The sequence below is a fragment of the Capsicum annuum genome, chromosome 10 (genome assembly GCF_002878395.1).
Source record: "Capsicum annuum cultivar UCD-10X-F1 chromosome 10, UCD10Xv1.1, whole genome shotgun sequence".
Lineage (NCBI taxonomy): Eukaryota > Viridiplantae > Streptophyta > Magnoliopsida > Solanales > Solanaceae > Capsicum > Capsicum annuum.
Genome location: NC_061120.1, coordinates 196,450,372 through 196,472,729, shown reverse-complemented (window position 1 = coordinate 196,472,729; position 22,358 = coordinate 196,450,372). Strand labels below are relative to the sequence as shown.

The following is a 22,358-nucleotide window of genomic DNA, read 5'->3' as shown; positions in this document are numbered from 1 at the left end:
AAAAATTAATAAATTAAGTTCTGCCTAAGACTAGAAATTTATTAATCTGATGTCCCTGTCAATAGGTATAAAATGTCTTCTCCTATTCGTGGAAAGTGTCAAAAGAGAAAGAGGGATGGGAGTGTACCGCTTCAAGTTGTGGATTGTACCCCTTTGCAGCTTTGGTTGTGATGCAATGAAATGGATACATTTGATTATGATGAGATAAATAAGTATTTGGGTTTTTTGACAAGTATCATGACAATCAACCTAAATAGGGAGGTGATTGATGAATTAATGAATTTTTGGGACCTGAGGAACAATGTATTCCACTTTTCAAATTTTGAGTTGACACCGACTTTAGAGGAGATAGCGGGATATGTTGCGATGGGGATTTGCATTAGAAAAAACTTATAGGCCCTAGACTCATCTCGATAAACATATTCTGCAAGCTCATGAACATACGGAACTCAAAAGAAGAATCAATGAAAAAAAGTTGTCTCCATGCAGTTTTTGTATGAAAGATATAGAAGGAAGGAGAGGTTTGAGTAGTTCGGTAAACAACTCTGTAACAAGGAAAGTTTTGAGGCTTGGAAAGTTCATAGACGGTTTGCATTCATGGTAGACTTTTTAGGTGCTATGGTCTTCTTGAGGATAGAGAGAAAAATTAATATTCATTCAGCTGGAGTGGAACATATACTGATTAAGAAGATTACACCATGGTACCAATGATCTTGGCGGATATTTACCGTGCTCTGACCGTTTGTCAGAAGTGAAAGAGTTTTTTTAAGGGATGTAATATCTTGATACAGATGTGGATTATAGAGCATCTTTACCGACGTCCTACGGTGGTAAGGTTTAATCCTAAAATATTCAATCACATCAACGATTACGAGAAAAGGATGGATTAATATAAGAGTCCAAAGAAATTAGAGATTGGGATAAACTTTTTTGTTCTCTGACAGCAGATAAAATCACTTGGAATCTCCCTTAGTTCCCCTGGAGGCAGGTCATATATAGTTTCACTTTTCGGCCGTTCTTGTTATTAATGGGTATTAGGGGTGTTAAACCGTATGTTCCATTGAGGGTCCTATGTCATCTAGGTAAACATCAAGTAATTCCCATAACAGAAAATATGGTCGAGTTTGTATTTGAGGTCAGATCAGAGATTCCACTTCCGAAGGGATTGGCCCAGCAGATTTAGGATGGTTATTGTACGATAGGGATTGAAACAATGGTCATAGAGTGCGAAAAAGGAGAAGTACATCTAGACTACCATGAATGGCTTGAAGAATAGTCCAGTCCACCAGTTAGACCGAAAAGACCAGTTAAGGGACTCATAGATCAGGAAGCTACAATTAGAATAGGGATTGAGAGAGCCATGCGAGAACATCATGACGCCAACCAAACTTTGAGAGTAGACTTAGAGCATGCTAGGGCAATAATAGAAGAACAAAAAAGACAATTTACTGAAGAGAAAGCTAAGTCAGTTGATATTGAGGTCGCACTTTGGGGAAAAATCAAAATGGCTATCACTAGGGGGTCACACATTGTAGAAATTGCCGCATCTCGCCGACAATAATTACAAGAAGCTGAAAATAACATGCAAGAAGAATTTGATCGAGAGAGATTTTAGTGGGTCCATGAAAGAAGGATATTGCGAGAACAGTTAGAGGTTGTTTCTACTTGTGAACAACGTGCAAGAGAGATGGTTGATTTGCGAGATTGACAGGACCAAGAATGGGATCAAGCCTTTAGTTCTCTTCGAGGAAAGGTCCACCATGTAGCATAGGATACCGCCAGAATGGGTTTGAATTATCAGCAGTTAGATCGTGAAGAATTTTTAGCACAAGTACCAGCCTTCGTACAGTATCTCACTACTTCATTGGAGGACATATTATTGGGTTTGGGAGGTCATATTAAGCTGAAGTCTCCTTGATTGAGCATGTTGAAGCTACAAGACTCAGTTAAAGACTTTGAGACATTGGGGTTCAGTTGCATGAGTGGATAGTTGTTTCTTTTGTCATATTTTTCAGTTTCAATTTAAAAACTTCTTGTTTAGATGTTATGTCTTGTACCTAATCGTATTTGTTTAAGTTTAGTTTTATTGTTAGATATCAGTTAGTAGGTTTTATTTTAGGACTTGGGTCATTTATTTTATCATATTTGTATTTGAAAATTATGGAATGTAATGAAATTGACAGTTTATTTTTATATATATTATATAAATTTTACTTCACTTGCTTTATTTATTTTCTTAAAAAAAAGAATAATCAATATTTTTATTAACCTTTTTGAGCTATGCAAGATCTGATTCATGATACGTAGGCAACCCTCAAAGGGTTCGATCAAAATTTTTCAAAAAAGTGTGCCTAGAAAAGCTGGGATGATATACAAGGCCTTCCACGATAGGTTGGAAAATGCATCTAGAAGCATTACATACAACGTGACATTATAATGTGTTAAATATATAACACTTACCCATTTGCTACTTGGTCACAGAAAGATAAAGTAGTTGGTGGTTGGTTTGTGGTTGAAACTGACATCACATCCGTACAACACCACATATAAGGGAAAAAGAAAAATGATCCGCAAAGAGGATGTAGAGTCTGACAGTGAAGAGGAGAAAAATTAGTTAATTTTTCAAGAATTAGCATCAGTGGAAGAGGTTAATTTATTGAAATAATAGATGGTGGAACTGTACCAAGCTTGATTAAATGGACAAGCCCCTCTTTCCTCAATCCCTGGACTTGCGAATATGAAAGATCCAAATCCTGCTCAAGCTCAAACTAGCGATCCAGTTTACCCACCTGGATTCAACCCATATGCTAATGTGTCTGGTGTTTCAGGTACTTCTACCATGTGCCCACCAAATCCATCTATTACAAATAATTCAATTTTCACTTCTGTTGCACCAGCTACTGCGGGTCTTCAATTGACAACATAGAAGAATATGGGGGAACCAAGTCATGATCTACTGTATCCTCATGAAATGACTTTCAAATCCCAAAATCCACGTTATCATACTCATCAACTTAACTCTCCTATCGTGATTGAGAAGATTGTTAAGAATGAAGAACAACAGGAGATGGCTAAGAAAGTAAGAAGCTTGAAGCAAAGTACGAGAAGTATGGAAGGATTAGGTAGATCAAAAAGTGTTTCATATAAAGATTTATGCATGTTTTCGGATGTCCATTTCCCGATGGGGTTCAAAATTCCCATGTTTGACAACTACGAAAGTCCTGAAGATCCTGTGGTTCACTTAATAAAGTTCTATAATCAATTAAGGAGAGCAGGAGGAAAAGAAGAATTGCTCATGGATTAATTTGGAGAAAGCCTAACAAGAATAGATTCTGAATGGTTTATTGACGAAGACATTTCCCGTTGACATGTGTGGGATGACATGGCTCGAGATTTCATTCAATAATTTTAATATAATATTTAGATAGTGCCAGATCGCACTACGCTTGCCAATATAAGAAAAAATAACTGAAAGTTTTTGAGAATATACTGTCAGATGGAGAGAGCAAGCTTCAAGAGTCAGACCATCGATAAAGGAATCTGAAATGATCGATATCTTTCTGCAAGCACAAAAACTTGATTATTTCCATCACTTACTTTCTACTATTGGAAGCACATTTGCTGAAGTTATTAAAGTTGGAGAGATGGTAGAGGATGGAATTAAGTTAGGAAAGATTATCAGCCAAACTGCTTTAAAAGAAACAACACAGGCGATTCAGAGTGGTGCAGGAAGTTTTGGGAGAAAGAAAAGAAAAGAAAAGAGAATGTAGCAATTATTGTGCCAGGTCCACGGCAAAATTGGAGAGGTTTATGCCAACCATACGTACAAAATCCATTATATTTCGTTTCATCCCCCAGTATCCTATTTATAATGCACAACCATATGCTCGGTCTCCTTCGTACCTGTAATGGCATGCACTAGCCATCCAAAATCGTCCTTCAATCCCGAAAGTTCGACAAGGTCCCCCTAGATCTACTTTTCGACCTAAAGAAAACTTCAAAACGGCTAACATAGGCAAAGATAATTTCACCCCCTTTGGAATATCTTATGCAAGATTGTTTTAAATATTGAGGGACATGAATGTTTTAAGCCCAATCACAAGAAGGATTCCGAATCCTTCACCAAAAAACTTAGATTATTCCAAAAAATATGCATATTGTTCTGATGCACCAGGGCACGACACAGAGAAATGTTGGTATCTAAAAAGAGCTATTCAGGAGCTGATTGACACACAACAAATCATGGTACAAAGTCTAGATGCTCCGAATGTTAATCAAAATATATTACCATATCATAATGAAACAAATATGCTCGAAGTGATACCCAGTGGTAAAGATGCTGCGATTTTATTCAAGCCAATCATTAAAATTAAAACTAGGAAAAATCAGCAAATGTTGTAGATTTGATGAAAGAAATCTTGCAAAAGTGGAGGAGGTGATAATAAAATCCAAATCATCGAAAGTTCCTTTGGTCATGGGGAAAAATATTCCAGAAAGTATTGGGTCAGGTCAAATAAAACCAAAGCTCATTATTCCTGGAAGACCAACTAAGCCTCTCTTAATCGTAAAAGGAGCTTTCATAGCTTCTATTGTTATTAAACCAGTGTCACAGCTCCTATGGTTAATACCAAGGCAGTCCCCTGAAACTATAATCGCGTTGTAGTGATGTGTAAAGGGAAAGAAATGATTGATGAAGAAATTGAAGAATTCTTAAAGAAAATAAAATTGCCAGAATATTCTGTTGTAGAACAGCTAAAGAAGACGCCAGCACAGATTTCTTTATTGTCTTTACTGATACATTAGAAGATTACCACAAGGCTATAATGCAGATTCTTAATGAGGCATGTGTTCCCGATCAAATTAAGGTGGATAAGCTGGAAAAAGTTGTTGGAAAGATCCTTGATGTAAATAAGATTACTTTGTCAGATGACGAATTGCCTATAGAAGGTACCAAACATAACAGAGGTCTCTATATTACTGTGAAATATGAGCATTCCATCGTCACTCGAGTGCTGATTGATGGAGCATCAAGCGCTAGCTTTGTCCTATGTTAACTTTGCAAAAATTGAATGTTAATGTGGAAAGGATCCGACCTAAAATATATGTGTCAAAGGTTTTGACGGATCAAAAACTGATGCTATTGGTGAAATAGAGCTCATATTGACAATTGGGCCTGTGGACTTTGCTATGGATTTCTAAGTGCTGAATATTGATGATTTATATAATATGTTATTGGGAAGGCCATGGATTCATAGGGCTAGAGCAGTCGCATCAACGTTGCACCAAATGGTCAAATTTGAACACGACAGGAAAGACATAGTTGTTCATGGTGAATGAGATTTATCGATGTATAAAGACTACTTCATTTCCTCTATTGAAGCAGATACTGCAGATAGAATGCTAATTTATCAAGCCTATGAAGTAGTGGCTGTTAAGCATACCCTCGAGGGGAATCTCATTGCAAGACCACAATTGTCTTCTGCATCTATTATGGTAGTAAATGGAATGTTGAAGCATGGTTTTGAACTAGAGAAATGTCTAGAGATGTTTTTACAAGGCAGGGTTCATCCAGTAAACCTCCATGAAAACCTTGGTACCTTTGGTTTAGGATATGAGCCTACTTTTGAGGATATAAAGAAGTCTAAAAAACATAAGAAAAAGTCATGGTCACTACCAAGATGATACCTCCACTTCACAAGTCTTTCATCAAATTCAAAACTGTTGGACCCTTCATAGTACCTGCTGCAGAGTCAATGAATAATGATGATACAGATTTGATTCGCCTTTTACGAAACATGTTCAATGAAGCTAATATGGTTAAAATTAGGTAAGATACCAGCAATGCAGATGTACAATTCATCAGGACCTGATGTCCAGCTTAACAATTGGGAGTCCACTCCTCTCCCTACTCTAAAGGAGTTTTGGTAGTTTGTTTGTTTTCCTTTCTGTAATTTGAATCATTCTAGGATTGTAATTCAAATCTTTAACTTGGTATCTTAGGTTAAAACTCTTTCTATATTTGTTGTTAATAAAGTGCAGTTTCCCTTTATTTTATTTTGTATCCAATATTTACTTTTTTATGCTCTATCATACAGTTCTTTCTATGTCGATTCTAATGATATGACATGCATGAAGAATTGCCAACTAGATTTAAAAAACCAAGCTAATTATGAAATAATGAATAAAGAAGTTGAATACGATGAGGTGGAAGCATTCGAGGATATAAGAAAAGATTTCAAACAGTTTGAGAATAAGTCAAATCCCAATTTGGACAAACTGAGGTGGTCAATTTAGGAGATCATGAAAATATTAGGGAGACTAAGATAAGTGCAAAGACTCAACTACAACAAAATAAAGCTATAATTAAAGCTTTGCTTGAGTACAAAGACATCTTTGCATATTCTTACAATGATATGCCTAGTTTGGACACTGATTTGATAGTTCATAAGTTACCAATTGATCCTATTTTTCCTCCTGTCAAGAAAAAGTTAAGGAAGCTTAAAACTGATATAAGTGTAAAAATCAAAGTGGAAATCACAAAGCAACTTAAGGCTAAAGTCATCCAAGTGGCCCAATATCCAACTTGGTTGGAAAATATTGTCCCTGTTCTAAAGAAAGATGGCAAATTTTGGATGTGTGTTGATTATCGTAATTTAAATAAAGCAAGTCCGAAAGATAATGTTCCACTTCCCAATATCCATATTCTATTGGATAATTGTTCCAAACATGATCTTGCATTTTTGTGGATTGTTATGCTTGGGTACCACCAGATCATTATGAATCTAGAAGATGTGAAAAAAGACACTATTCATCACAACATGGGGGACATATTATTATCGAGTTATGCCATTCGGATTAAAGAATGCTGGGAAAACTTACATGAGGTCAATGACCACAATGTTTCATGACATGATACATAAAGAGATTGAATTTTATGTGGACAATGTTATCTTTAAATCAAGAGAGAATTCTGACCATGTCAAAGATCTGAGGAAATTCTTTGAAAGACTTTAAAGATATGATCTCAAACTTAACCCAGCGAAATGTGTATTTGGAGTCCCATCGGGAAAACTCCTGGGGTTCATAGTCAGTCGACATGGCATTGAGTTAGATCCTTCAAAAATAAAAGCTATTCAAGATTTGCCTCCACCAAAGAACAAAAAAAAGGTGATGAGCTTATTCGGACGGTTGAATTATATCAGTAGATTTATTGCCTAACTTACAACAACCTGTGAGCCAATATTCAAGTTGTTGAAGAAAAAAACTAAAGTTGAATGACTGAAGAATGTCAAGAGGCATTTGACATAATTAAGAGGTACTTGTTGAATCCACCTATTTTGGTTCCTCCGGAGCCAAGAAGAACCTTGATATTGTATATGTTTATGTTAGATAATTATTTTGGCTATGTATTGGGTCAACATGATATAACAGGCAAAAATGAACAGGCCATCTACTATCTTAGCAAAAAGTTTACCACTTATGAGGCTAAGTACATTCTTCTTAAAAAGACATGTTGCTCTTTAACTTGGGTGGAACAAAATCTGAAGCATTACTTGTCATTTTACACTACGTACCTCATCTCTCGTATAAAAGTATATTTTTTAGAAGCCTATGCCCAGAGGTAGACTCGCGAAATAGTAGATGCTACTCACAGAGTTTGATATTATTTATATGACTCGAATTGCAATGAAAGCTCAAGCCTTAGCAGATCATTTTCATGAAAATCCTATCGATAAGGAATACGACCCATTAAAGACTTACTTTCTAGACGAAGATGTCTTATGTGTTGATGAGGTTATTTCTGATGATTGCCCTTTAGGTTGGAAGTTGTTCTTTGATGGAGGTGCTAATGTAAAAGGAGTAGGGATAAGGGCAGTTCTTATTTTTGAACCACGACAATATTATCCTATAATGGCCTAACTTCGATTCTACTGTACCAATAATATGGCAAAATACGAAGCTTGTATTTTGGGTCTGAGATTAGCTATTGAAATGGGAATCCAAGAATTATTGGTGTTAAGATACTCAGATTTATTAGTCCATTAAATCTAAGGAGATTGGGAGATTCATGATTCGAAACTCCTACCATATCGAGATTGTTTACAAGATCTGTTTCAACGATTTGTATCAGTAAAGTTCAAGCTTATTCCCAGAGCTCATACGAGATTGCTGATGCTTTGGCGACCTTATCTTTGATGCTCTAACATTCTGACAAGACTTATATTGACCCTTTGCATATACAAACTCGTGATCAACATGCATATTGCAATGTGGTAGAAGAAGAACTTGACGAGGAGCCTTGGTTCCATGACATCAAAGAGTATATTCAGGCTGAAAATATCAAATACATGCTGACAATAACCAAAAAAAAACATTCGATGTTTTTCTAGTGTATTTTTCCTAGGTGGGCGAATCTTGTATTAGAGGACTCCACATTTGGGACTTTTAAGGTGTATAGATGTTAAAAAATCTTCAAAAAGCATGACTGAAGTACATTTCGGGATTTGTTGACCGCATATGAGCGGGTATGTTTTGGCAAAGAAAATACTTCAAGCAGGTTATTATTGGCTCACCATGGAGCGAGATTCCATCCGTTCCATTCATAAATGTCATGAATATCAGGTACACGAGGACTTGATACATTCCCCTCTATCTGAGTTGCATGCAATGACTGCTCCATGGTTTTTTATGGCTTGGGGAATGTACGTAATTGGACCAATTGAACCGAAGGCATCGAATGGACATAGGTTTATCTTGGTTGCTATTGATTATTTCACAAAGTGGGTAGAACCAACAACTTTCAATTCAGTGACCAAGAAAGTAGTGGTTGTCTTTGTTCAATCCAACATCATTTATCGATTTAACATTCCAAAGATAATTATCACGGATAATGCTGCGAATCTCAATAGTAATTTGATATAAGAAGCATTCCAGCAATTTAAGATTATACATCGGAATTCAACTCCTTATCGCCCAAAGGCGAACGGGGCTGTAGAAGCTGCTAATAAGAACCTAAAGAAAATACTCCACAAAATGGTGTAGGGTTCCTGATAATGGCATGAAAAGTTACCTTTTGCTTTATTGGGTTATCGTACTACAGTTCGAACTTCAATTGGTGTGACTCCTTACTCGTTGGTGTACGGAACTAAAACAGTTATACCAGCAGAGATTGAGATTCCATCTCTTCGAGTAGTCGTAGAAGCTGAAATTGATGATGATCAATGGGTTAAGACTTTATTGGAGCAATTAAGCTTGATTGATGAAAAAATATTGACGTCAGTATGTCATGGACAATTATACCAGAAGATAATGGCACAGCATACAATAAAAAAGTGTGTCACAGATATTTTGAAGCTGGTTAGTTAGTACTAAGGCGCATTCTTCCCCATCAGATTGAAGCCAAAGGAAATTTTTCTCCTAATTGGCAAGGACCATTCATGGTGAAGAAAGTGTTACCTAATGGAGCGTTATATCTGACTGATGTAGAAGGCAAAATGGAAGGAATGTCGATCAATGCTGAAGCAGTTAAAAGATATTATTTATAATATTTATGTACAATTCTATTATGTATGTTTTGTACTTACATTTTAAAAGATTGAAATGATGAAGACATTTTGTTCTGCTATCTGAATAATATATCAACCTTTGCTTAACCTTTTTGAGCTTTTGTCTTTCTTCGTACCCCTCTTTTGGAATCAAATTAAAGTCAGAAAATTGAAAAAAAAAGAGTTATTGAAATTTTTTTTGAAAAAAATCAATCAAAAAATCAAAATCAAGCGAGAGAATGACATTCATGAACTATGCTTGACCTGATTCTTGCTATGACAAGATACGTAGGATATCCTTCTCTGGGGTTCGGTTCAACCAAAAGAAAATTCAAGTTACCTAGAATGAAATAAAACTGGAGCAAAAGTTTATTTCCTTAAAAAGTCGATTCCAAAAGTTCTATGCTTTACCCAATGTCATGTAAATTTTTGAGCCTCATGCCGCGTTTTCTTTCTAACCCTTTCTAAAAGCCAAGTTACAACCAAAGAAAGACCTTCAGATCAATCTTTGAGAATGTCAAGGCTTAAAATTTTCATATTTTGGGTGTTATTTTTCTTAAATAATAAAAAATAAAAGTTAAAAAAATGAAAGTGAAAATGAGAGAGTCTTATTGGTGAAAACCCTTTTGGGCACCATAAGGCAACTGTAACCTAATAAAGAAATGGAAATGAAATAGGATCATTGGCAAAATCCTATTGAGGTGCCACTAGCCAAAGGAGGATTATGATCTAGAGAAAGCATGTTCAAGAATGACTCCATTTCAAACTTAATAAGAGGGCAAAAATTGTAATGATTGGTGTGGGTAGATCTGGTTGTTTGATTCAAAATGCATGTCATAATCACCAGAATCAATTTTCACATTCAGATAAGTTTTCCTTTTTGTTTAGAAAAAGAAATGCTTATTGTCTTTTCCTTTTCCTTTTTGTTTTATTTTGATTTTTGATTCTTTGTGTCCTTGTCGTCAAATGAAAAATTATTGTCATCTTTTGTGTGTTTTTGAATCAAATTTGTGTCAAGTCGAATTATAAAGGACTCCAAACTTGCTACCAGCTTCTTGAATGGTACAAAGAGAGACAAAAGGTCGATGCACAAAGACAATATTTCAAAGTATAATAAAGTACTTAGAATGATTGTGATATGACAATGTTGGACTCGTGAAAAAATAAAAGGTGTATTGAAAGTTAAACCCAGAGATATCATACAATAGAAATATGTTTTGGGTTGAGAGTCTCAGTACTCAGATTTTGGATTAGAAGTATGACAAGTCAATAAATATTTATCAAGGATTCAAAAAGGAGTTGAGCATGACAAGTGCAAGAGCGGTCATTTCAAAAGCAAAATGCCACAAACAAACCACCATATTTTTAAAACTCACCATTCTTGTTTTTTTGAAACAGAGATGAGACGCTCTTTTCCATATTAAAGTTTTCAAATAAAGAATGCAATTTCACAGAAGCAAGATTACAGCATACGATGCTGGATCTCGGTTATGGTAAATTTTTTTCTTTAAGAGATGAGTTTATCAAAGCTATTCCAAGCTTTGATTTATTCTTTCACTATATTTTTCAAAACAGTAAGATCTGATGACACACAAATTTTACCCAGTACAAACTGGGGTAAAAAGTTTTATGTGTGTTGTATGAAATTCATTTTTTGCTCAAGACCCTCCTGAAGAATGGAAATTTATTGATTAGAACCCTCCTGAAGAATGAGAATTATTTTTTTCTCAGGACCTACCTGAAGAATGAAAATTTATTTTATGCTCAGGACCCACCTGAAGAATGAGAATTTATCTTATGCTCAAAATCAGAACCCTCCTAAAGAATGGAAATTTATTTTATGCTCAGGACCCACCTAAAGAATGAAAACTTATTTTTTTCCTTAGGACTCTCCTAAAGAATGAAAATTTATTTTATGTTCAAGACCTACCTGAAGAATGAGAATTTATTTTTTGCTCAGGACCCTCCTGAAGAATGGAAATTTATTATACGTTCAGGACCCACTTGAACAATGAAAATTTATTTTTTGCTTAGGGCCCACTTGAAGAATGGAAATTTATTTTTTGTTTAGGAGGGTCCTGAAGAATGGAAATTTATTTTATGTCCAGGACCCTTCTGAAGAATGGAAATTTATTTTATGCTCAGGACCCTCCTGAAGAATGTTTCGAGTTGGAGTGGTAGCAGTGAATGAGGCGAGTTACCTAACCTACACGAGCCCAAAGAGAAGAGAGTTCAATCTACGAAGGGTTATCAGTTCGGATCAGTCCCACGCAGGCCGCAGAGAAAGAAAGAATGACTGAAGGCGAAAAGCCTATCTAAAAGGGGAAGCAAAGTAGCTGCTCAACAAAGTCAGGCATTTCAGAAAAGGGCATAGCTGCAATTCCGTTGGGACTTGAATCCATCTTCAACGAACCAATCAAAGCACCTAAGATCGCTCTCCTTGACAGAGATATTTCAACCTATCTGATCATGACTTTGTTAACCCGCTTCTTTGCACGATAGAGAAAGGAAAAGATAGGTAGAACTAAGATCTGTTGTTAGCTTCTTTAAGTCTTACCTTCTCTTTAAGTCTGATTGCAGGATTCATTCTAATAAAAGCCAAAAAGAGCGTACCTTATGAGCTGCAAGAGCTGATTTTTTCATAGACAATTTCTGAAAACTTTTTAAAAAAACTTTTATAGATTTGAGCTATGCCCTGAGTGAGGTTGAAAACCATTAGCAAGGCTACGAACCCTGTCGAAGGCTTACAAAAGAGTGCTTGCTTCCCAGATGTTATTTTCTATTTCACTATTTACTTCGAGTCTAGGAGTCTGCCTGAAGAACAAGGTGAAGAAAAAAAAGTCCAGGAGCTCGCCTGAAGAACAGGGAGAAGAAAAAGGAAGTTCAGGAGCCCGCCTGAAGAATAGGGTGAAGAAAAGAAAGTTCAGGAGCCAGCCTGAAGAACAGGGTGAACGAAAGAAAGTTTAGGAGCCCGCCTGAATAACAGGGTGAAGAAAAGGAAGTTCAGGAGCCCGCCTGAAGAACAGGGTGAAGAAAAGAAAGTCCAGGAGACCACCTGAAGAATAGGATAAAGGAAAAGCAAGTCAGGAACCTGCCTGAAGAATAGGGTGAATTTTCAAGATTGAAGTTATGCAGATTTGAATCAAGATTCCAAAGATTGAAATTTTCATTTGTATTTTTCATTTTTGATTTTATTAGTCATTTGATGTAAAAAGCAGAAGTCGTTAACCGAAAACTCGATGGAATCTCACTCGACGTCTAACTCATTCTCTCACTATGTTATGTTTGAAACCTGATTTTCTTATAACCCGGGATAGGTAGGAGGTTCAAAACCAGGACTCGGTCACATTATTTCTTTTATTTTCTTTTTATTTTATCCTTACCTTTCAAATAATTGGAGGGTCAAAAATCATATCTTATCTACTTCTTTGTCTGAAAAACTCTTCGAGATTTCACACAAAGAGGGGAAAAAATGTAGACATGTGATTTTTGATCCTCCTCGAGTTTTAACTTATTTTTTGATATTAAATATTTATATTTAGTCTGATATTATTTAAATTTTTATTTTTTTAGTAAATTTTTAGTTAAAAAATAAATAATTAAAGCTAATTTTAAGATATTTTATTTTATTTTAATTCTAAACATAATAATAATAACAACAACAACAACAACAATAATAATAATAATAATAATAATATAAAAGTTCAAAAATATTTTCCTTTTTGAATTTTAAATAAATAAGCTAGTAGTTTTAGTACTATTTTAATTATATTTATTTAAGGCTATTTATGAATTTATTTTATATATATATATTAATATAAACATTAATTAGTTATATTTATATTTATTATTATAATTATTCTATTTTCTTATTTATTTATTCGTTTATTCTTATTTTATTATTTATCTTTATTTATTATTATTAATAGATTAAAAAAAGAAAAAAATTTATTTCAAAATTCAAAATTCCCTCCTTTATCTGATAACTTTAACTGTTCCCCCAAAGAATTTTCCTATTAATAGACTCTTCACCCCCCCTCCCCCCCTCAGAAAAACACGTATATTCTATTCATCATAGACAGTATCAGAAAAAAAATCAAAAAATACACAAAGAAAAAAAAGTCAGTCAGAGAAAATCATCAGTCAAAAGAAAGAAAATGGAAGTGAATTTGAGATCCGTTTAAAGTATCCAGTGAAAGTTTCTTGTTGTATTGTTCAATTTAATTCCTTACAGTTCCTCTTTAATCCTACATTATTTGGTGTATAGAATTTTATTAGAAATCAAAATATGAATGGAGTTTGTTTAAATAGTTTTCATGGATTAGTCAATATGTGTATATGATCTATTAAGTAAATTTATTTGTTATTATATATTATATTTTAAATTGCTAAATATTTATATGATTGTACACAGAAAATAACATATTCATACAACCATAGTGTTTCACACAACAATATACAACACACACATATTCACATATTCTCACACACATAGTAGCACGCACACACTGAAAAGAGTAAAAAAATCAGAAGAGAAGTGAGATAGAGATCGAAACAGATGAAAAAAATATTACAAAGAGCAGTAAGAAAGAGGATAAACAGATAAAAATGGCAAGATAGAGAGAGAAAATGGAAAGAGTGAACAGAATAGGGGATTGCTTTTCCAGTGATATGTTCGTCGGAATCACCATTTTTTTCGGTGACTAAACGGCCAAAACCATCAGATTCTAACCGGAGCCCTCTTTACTCGCTGGAACGGGCCTTTTCTTTCGCTGGAATCGCAACCTCAACACAAAATTCATTGGAAAGCAATGAAAAAACAGACCCTTTTCACGTCAATTCCGGCGAATCAACTCGCCCGAAAACCTCAGACCAGCCATTAAAACTCCCTCCTGTCGCCAGCATCGCCGCTGTCCCCTCTTCTTCTTTTCCCGCCGGCAAACTCCAGCCGTACTTCCGTATTATGGGAAGCCAAATCTGACTGGATTTTGATAATCCATCATTGTTCCGGTGAACGTCGTCGAAACGGGGTAGCCATGACGCCACTGGTTTTCTATTCCAAGAAAAATGAAGTTAAATGATAATGGAATTGTAGTAACTGCGTTGTTTGGATATTTTCTTCTTATATATAAAAAAAAATGAAAAGTTCTTTGATTATTAAATAAAAAAAGAAAAATATCTTCATCTTTCTTTCATAATTTAAGTTAATATATTCAAAATGTTTCAAAACTGAACTCATTTGTAAAAATGCAAAATCACGTCATGTGGCAAAATTTATTTTATTTTATTATTACTATTATTATAGTTTTTCTATATATTAAGCATACATACTAAATTTTCGTATTTTTTTTTTTTCTAAAAGAGTCAAAATGGCTTGATTAAATTTTAAAGCTTAATTAATTAACATAAGAATGGGCGAGATGGGTTATGATTTTATCCAAGATCCATCATAATAAGTATAAAAACAAGTATTTAAAGTCGTTTTTTCTTTTTCTTCATCTTATTATTAAATAGTTTTACATATTGGACTGTGAAAATTTTTAATGAGTCTTTTTTATTGTTCTACTTATTGTTGAAATTACTGATTTAAGGAAATCATAATAAATAATAAAATTAATATAATATAATTAATTTTCATGTATTTATATTATTTTATTTTTATATTTGATTTATTTTATTTTATTAATAAAGCTTGATAATTGTTTGTTAAATTAATTAATTATTTTAATTAAATATTATTTAGTTTATTGTTAAAGTTAAATAGCATATCGAAAAGATAAAAATTATTACGAATTTATAAATGATGAATCAAAACTTTTAAATACTAGATAAATTTTAGACATGTTTAAAATATGTATCTCAATTAAGAATGCGGCGTACGCTTCTTTCTGAGATATTTTAAAATTCAAGAATGCAATAGTGCACCTTGATAAATAATTTTCTAAAATTAACTTTTCATTGATTTATTTAATATAAAATAATAGATAAGTTTTAATATAATAAAATGAGCGAAATTAGACCTTAACATAATTTATCAAAATAGTTTTAGTTAAGTATAAGTCAATAAAAGCGACTATGCTAGAATCACGGAACTCGAGGGGTGCCTCACACCTTTTGCTTGGTCAACAGAATTTCTTACCCGATCTTCTATTTTCGCAGACCAAATAAAAGTCATATCCTTTTGATTAGCGATCCAAAAAGGTGACTTGAAACACCATAACTCGATTTCAAGTGACGACTCGATAAATCAATTAATCCCTATTCAAAACCATCACTTTAATTGAAAAGACCCTTTCGACTCGGACCTCAAGAAAATAAGGGGCGTGACAGTTGAGATCGAAACAACAGACATCATGCGAAAGCTAACAAACAAGTCTTGAATAACAGTAACAAAAAAGTTACAAAAGGACTCATCATAGTATATATTAGATTGATTTTGTTAGTTGACTTAAAAAGTAAAAGAATAACATATTATTGGGAGAATAATCTCCTCTAAGAAAGTCCTCTCAAGATTTACATTGTCTATGTTATTGAATGATTTTCAATTTATATAAATCAAAAGCCTTTTAATCCATAAAAAATACTGAATTTTTTTTATCTCCCCCCCCCCCCCCCCCCCAAATATAGAATTTTAATACTAATAATGTTCTTACTTATTCTCTTGTTAAAACCTTTATTTTCGTATGGTTTTAACCTTAAAAAGTTGTCGAAATTGTACGTTGACATGTACCTTACTTCTGATGACTTTTTGTGACTTTTCAAAGATATTATAAAACTGTTATTTGACTATATAATAAGAAAATAATCACAAATAGTTTATAACATGATTAATATTAGTGCACTCCAGTTTAATAAAGAAAAGAAATTAAATAATAAAATATAGCAAATGACAATATTTTTGTATATATTTAGGACCCTCAATGTCCTTCCATAGATTCTAGAACTCATATATTTTTTTCATATATTTATCTTATTAAGATTCTTTTTACATATTTTAGGATTCTTAATTTAATAAAATAATAACTGAAGCAAAATAGTAAAAGATGAATTTTTACAAATTATAGACTTTTAATGAAGGAAAAAAAAATCCGAATCACTTTTCTAATGGTCTTCATATTTTTAGTGTATTACTAGTTTAGTGTATGTGCGTTGCACATGAATTATAACTGATCATCACTAAAACATTATTTTTGATATAATGTAAAATAAAATTCTAAATTAGGCTATTTAGAAATCTTAACTAATCAAACTAAAGCTAAAACATAGAAAATATTCATAATCTAGAATGGAATAACATAATTAGATATGTATTAAAAAGTAAAAAGATATTTATTTTTAAGCCGAAGAACAAAACTGAAGAAACAACTATGCTTGAAAAACCTAGGCAACAATGTGGTGGAGCATTTATGAGAATTTCTAACAATAAAGTTATTCTTTGTCCTGCTCTATGAAATCAACACAATGATGATATCAACGTTAGTACATCATATTAAGAAAATTTTATGAAATAAAAATACGATAGTGAAGAAAACATGTCAATTAATAAGGAACGCAGTGGATTGTATTCGGACTCCTGAAAGAGTTCTTTCTTAAATTAGAATTAAGAATTCAAAAACTAAACTCACATAATAATTTTCATTTTGATTTCTTTATTATTATTATTATTATTATTATTAAAATATATTTGAGTTCAAAACTAATGACTTACATTATAATTTTAGAGAGTACAAATTATGAGACTTTAATTATATTCCTAATAAAAGTCTAAATAATAAGATCGTGTTGTTAGTCTCTTGGTAAATAATTTTAATTCTCTTTTATCGTGCTTTTCAAGTTGTTATCTTTTACTTTTTCATAATCATTTTTATTATTGTTAATTAATTTGTTACAAGTAATTGTATTATATTATTATGCTCCAAGAAGTCATGAGTTACTTCAATGTATATTTGTAACTCATAAAAAGTAAGTAAGAAAAATATGTGTCTAATAACCTTCAATAGTTAATTATCATGACCTCGACAAATAAGTAATGGTACAATAATTTCCATTGATTGGTATGCATAAGGTAGTTCAGTACATAAGACATTTCATGTTAGCAGGGTCTGTAAAAGAGTTGCATCCTAAGAGTGTCACGTTGAGAATTTATCATAGTACAGACATTAGTGGATACTTCCACGACATGAACCCAGTGACGGCGTGACCTATAAGTCATTTGGAGACACGAAATAATGCAGTAACTAAATACAATATATAATAGGTGGTAAATACATGTTTGAGGGTATAAAACAAATAATGCTGGAATGAAAAAGTACATTATTGCAAGATTTCTAGACTTTAAGATGGTAGACAGTAAAGTTGTAGTCACCTATGTCTAAGAGTTGCAAGTCATAATCCACATTCTCTTTGCTGAAGGTATAAACTAGATAATACTTTTATTGAACATACTAAGTTTGTTCTTGATACCCACATAATCTTTGATGTAGGTTTGGTTGTGAACGATGCTTTTCAAGTAGCTTTAAAAACTAATTAAAGCATAAGCACAAGGTGATGTCTGTTGAAGATATTATTGTGAAAATGAGGATTGAAGAGGAGAACAAGGTAGTAGAAAAGAGGCCTTGTGGAAATTTTGCAATAAGTGGAACAAATATAGTTGAAGATGATCCCACTAAATCAAAGAAAAGAAAGAAATCATTAGCATAACAAGGCAATCCTCCTAATAAGAAATTCAAAGAAAGTTGCTTTAACTGTGATAAAGTTGGACACAAGTCTACAAATGTCAAGCTTTGAAGAAGGACAAATAGTGGAGGTGCACACAAATACGATTACCTTCACTGAAAAAAATAAAGAAACTGGCTAAGCTCTAGATAATACTAGCTTTCATAGCCATGTTTATGGAAGGACCCCATATTTGTGTTATCCACCTACATACATTCCCCCTGTATTATACATATGAAAATTAATGCACTACTTTGTTAAATTTTTATACTACCGAGCTATGAACTTAAAAAAAAAAAAAAAGAAGAATCTAGAAGGAGAGTACCATTTCAGTAACTAATTTTGTCTTAGCTCATTGTGCTACTACATGCTAACATTTACAGTGTTAGTTTGTTCCTTGTGATAGTTATAGAATGACAACTATCACACTTAGCTAACTAACCACTCACACATACAACACATACACACTAACTTTCTCTAGCTAACATCAACTTGATCATTACATTTTCTACTAGCTCAACACTCCCCCTCATGTTGATGGTTTAAAAATGTTCTTCATTCTCAGTTTGCTTAGTAAGTATTCATGTTGACTTCTACCTAAAGCTTTTGTGAGAATGTCTACTAGTTGCTCCTCTGTAGGCACATGATTGGTCTTGATTATCTTCTGGATGATTGATTCTCTCGTAAAATGATAATCTATGTCAATGTACTTCGTCCTCTCATGAAATATAGGATTAGCTGCAATCTATATTGCTGCTTTGTTATCATACATTAGGTCTATAGGTTGTTTGATCTGAATTCGTAGTTCTTGAAACAAACCAAGTAACCAGGTGACCTCTGCACTACAAGTAACATGCTTCTAAACTCTGATTCTTTAGAACTCCTGGACACAGACTCTCATTTCTTTGGTTTCCAAGAAATCAAAGCACCTCCAAACTTTACTACATACCCTGCAACTGATCTTCTAGTTTGTAGGCAAGTACCCTATTAGATTTACAGAAGGCTGTCAACTTGTTGGAAGTTTCTGCAGGCATAAACAATTCTAAGCTAGGATTACGTTTTATGTACCTTACAACTCTCAATGCAGCTTCCATGTGTGATACCTTCGGAGAGTGTATGTACTAACTTAGTACCTATACTACAAAAGACAAGTCAGGTCTGGTCATGGTGAGATTTAATAATTATTCTACTAGTCTTTGATAGACTGTTGGATCTTTCAAAGTTCCATCATCATCTACTGTTCCATTGAAAATGTGGTTATCATATTCCACAGAGGTTAGCTTCTGGTTTACTTCAAATATACTACTAGCAGGTTTTTCTCCACTTAACCTAACCTCAGTTATAAGTTCAAGAGCATACTTTCTTTAATTCAACACTATCCCTTCATTGGACCTGGCTAACTCTATTCCCAAGAAAAATTTTAGATCACCAAGATCCATCAGGTTAAACTTTTGTTGTAGGTATTCTCTACCTTGATTTATCAAGGTGAGACTATTTCCTGTTATCAATAGATCATCCACTTAGACAAGAATGATCACTATCTCATTTTAAGATTTTTTTGGTAAGCAAAGAGTAGTCATAATAACTCTGACTGGATCCTATTTGTGAGAGTTCATTAATCAACTTCTTATTCCACTGCCTAGGAGCTTTCTTTAGGCCATACAAGGACTTGTGTAACTTGCAGACTTTTTTGAGTCTCTCTATATATTCAAAAACCATCAAGAATATGCATGTATACCTCTTTTGATAGATTATAATTAAGAAAAGCATCATGCACGTCCATTTGAAAAATTAACCATTGTTTAGATGCAGCAAAGGAAATGTGTGATCTCATAGACACTATCTTTCCTACAAGAGAGAATGTATTTGAGTAATCTACCCCAACCTTTTGAATATAGCCCTTGTCTACTAGTCTAGCTTTATACCTTTATACCTCTCTATTTGCCTTGTACTTTACTTTGTACACTCACCTACAGTTAATAGGGACTTTATTAGGTGGCAGATCAATAATAGACCATATATGATTCTACTTAAGAGTTGTTATCTCCAGCTTCATTGCTTCAACCCATGAGGGATATTTGGAAGCTTCAATAAAGGTAGAGGGTTCAAGAATAAAGGAATATAGAGAGAGATCTTGAATATATTGAGGGGAGAGCTGAGAGAAAGAGAACTTGGTTGTAGCTAGTGATTTCCAAAAATTGACTTTGACCTCTTGTGCCGGGGGAATTGTAATATATTCCAACATATTAGTGGATATTTTGAGGACTTCCTCAAAATTTCATCCCCAGTTTAAAGTTTTTTGAGATGATCTTAGCTCGAGAGGATCCGAAGTCTTTCTTAGTCCTTGTTCTCTTTTTTGGATGATGATCTTCCTCTGATGAATTTTCAAGATTCCTTCTAAAAAATTCTACCATTTTCCATTTCCTGGGGTTATATGACTGAGTTATTGGGGCTCTTACATATCCCATTGAAGCAGGAATCAGGTTAAACATAGTTCAGTATTATGCTAGAGATATATAAAAAAAATCAGCTGGGTTGACCGAAGCCAACATAGGCTGCCTACATATCCCTTTCTTAGGAATTTAGGTCATCACGTAGTTCATACATAAAGGAAAAGGATAAATTATCCTAAAGGTTGACCGAAGTCAACATAGGCTACTACGTATCCCTTTCTTGGGAATTCAGGTCAAACATAGTATGTGCATAAAACTCATTTTCAGGTTTAAATCGCCCTAAATACTCTTATCCATCCTGCTAGGATAAAAATAAGCACTCTATGGATGACATGACACTCTCATTGTGTTGTCATGATAGAACGAATGATCAACTGTCCAATTATCCTTTGAGAGAATTGATAAAATTCCTTTTTCTCACTTTTTCTATATAAACATCGATCTTGATTCTCTTAGTCATTTTCCTCCTAGTTAACCACCTTAATTTTTTCCAGATTAGGCTTTCTTGATTCTCAAACTCTTTGGCTCTTCTGTTGACTATTATAGGGATATTGTCTCCCATTCATCATTATCTTTCTTGATTTGCTCATTTTACTTCTTGACATGATAGGACAATGATAGGTTTTAAGTTATTGATACACTACGGGTGATGAGTCATGAGTTGAGTGGAGGTCCATTTCAACAATGTTTCCTCCAATTCATCTTCCATGATCTCGATTGTCTCAGAAAATTCTCCCATGGTAGCATCATATTTTTTTCCTATTTCATCCTGGAGACCATTGCTTATAGGTTTTGAAAAATGACTGGTTGAGTCTAGTTTTACTACTAGTCATTTTTCTTTTCCTGTAACAAAGCTATAATCAAGAGGAGAATCTCTTATTCAGTTTGATCTAGTGAAGTAAGGCCATGTTATGCCAACACAGAGTAGTTTCTATTACCTTCAAACTAAGAACAACTCAAAGGCTAACATGTTAGATTTAGTTAGTAATAAGCAAAACAAGATATAAGGTAGGAAGTAAACACATAGAGTTGTTTTTCATCTCATGCGAATTGATCCATTAAGTAATGATGACCCGAGAATTTCAATAAATAGGATTTTTCTCAATGATATGGATAGGTGGAATTTATCAAGAAGTCTCAACTTTTCTTCTTTTTGACCTTATTACTTCTTTCAAGAAAGTGGGGGACAACAGAGTTATTTGAAGATAGGGGTTGGGCCGAAAGGCTGCTTACGTATCTCATAGAAGAGAAATCAGGCCCTACGTATTTCAAAATGTTTTAGAAGGAATCATTTTCATTTCATTACATCCACTAAAATCTCATTACATTAGGAAAGTAAATACAAGGAATACAAAACTTGCTACTTTTAAAGATTGATTCTTAATAGTGGAAAGTTCTTTGATTTTTACTAGCATTCTTCTGTTTCATGGATGGTCCGACATGAACTACAATAAAATCTTTCCAATTCTGATCAAATGCTTTAAATCAAAGTGGAAAGCATGACACTTTTCAATTGTATGACCTTTTGCTTTATTGTGATGACAAATACTATCAACCTCTCTCCATTTGGCAGAACTTTTTCTTTCTTTTCTCTTGAATGGATGGAGGATCTTTTCTTTAACTAACTTAGAGTAAATGTCTTTAT

General features: G+C 33.5%; 1 pseudogene; it reads left to right on the top strand.

Moving 5' to 3' along the window:
• LOC107855226 overlaps positions 1–5,054 on the top strand; it is a 32,698-nt pseudogene extending 27,644 nt beyond the window's left edge.
• Positions 5,055–22,358: the final 17,304 nt, after the last annotated feature.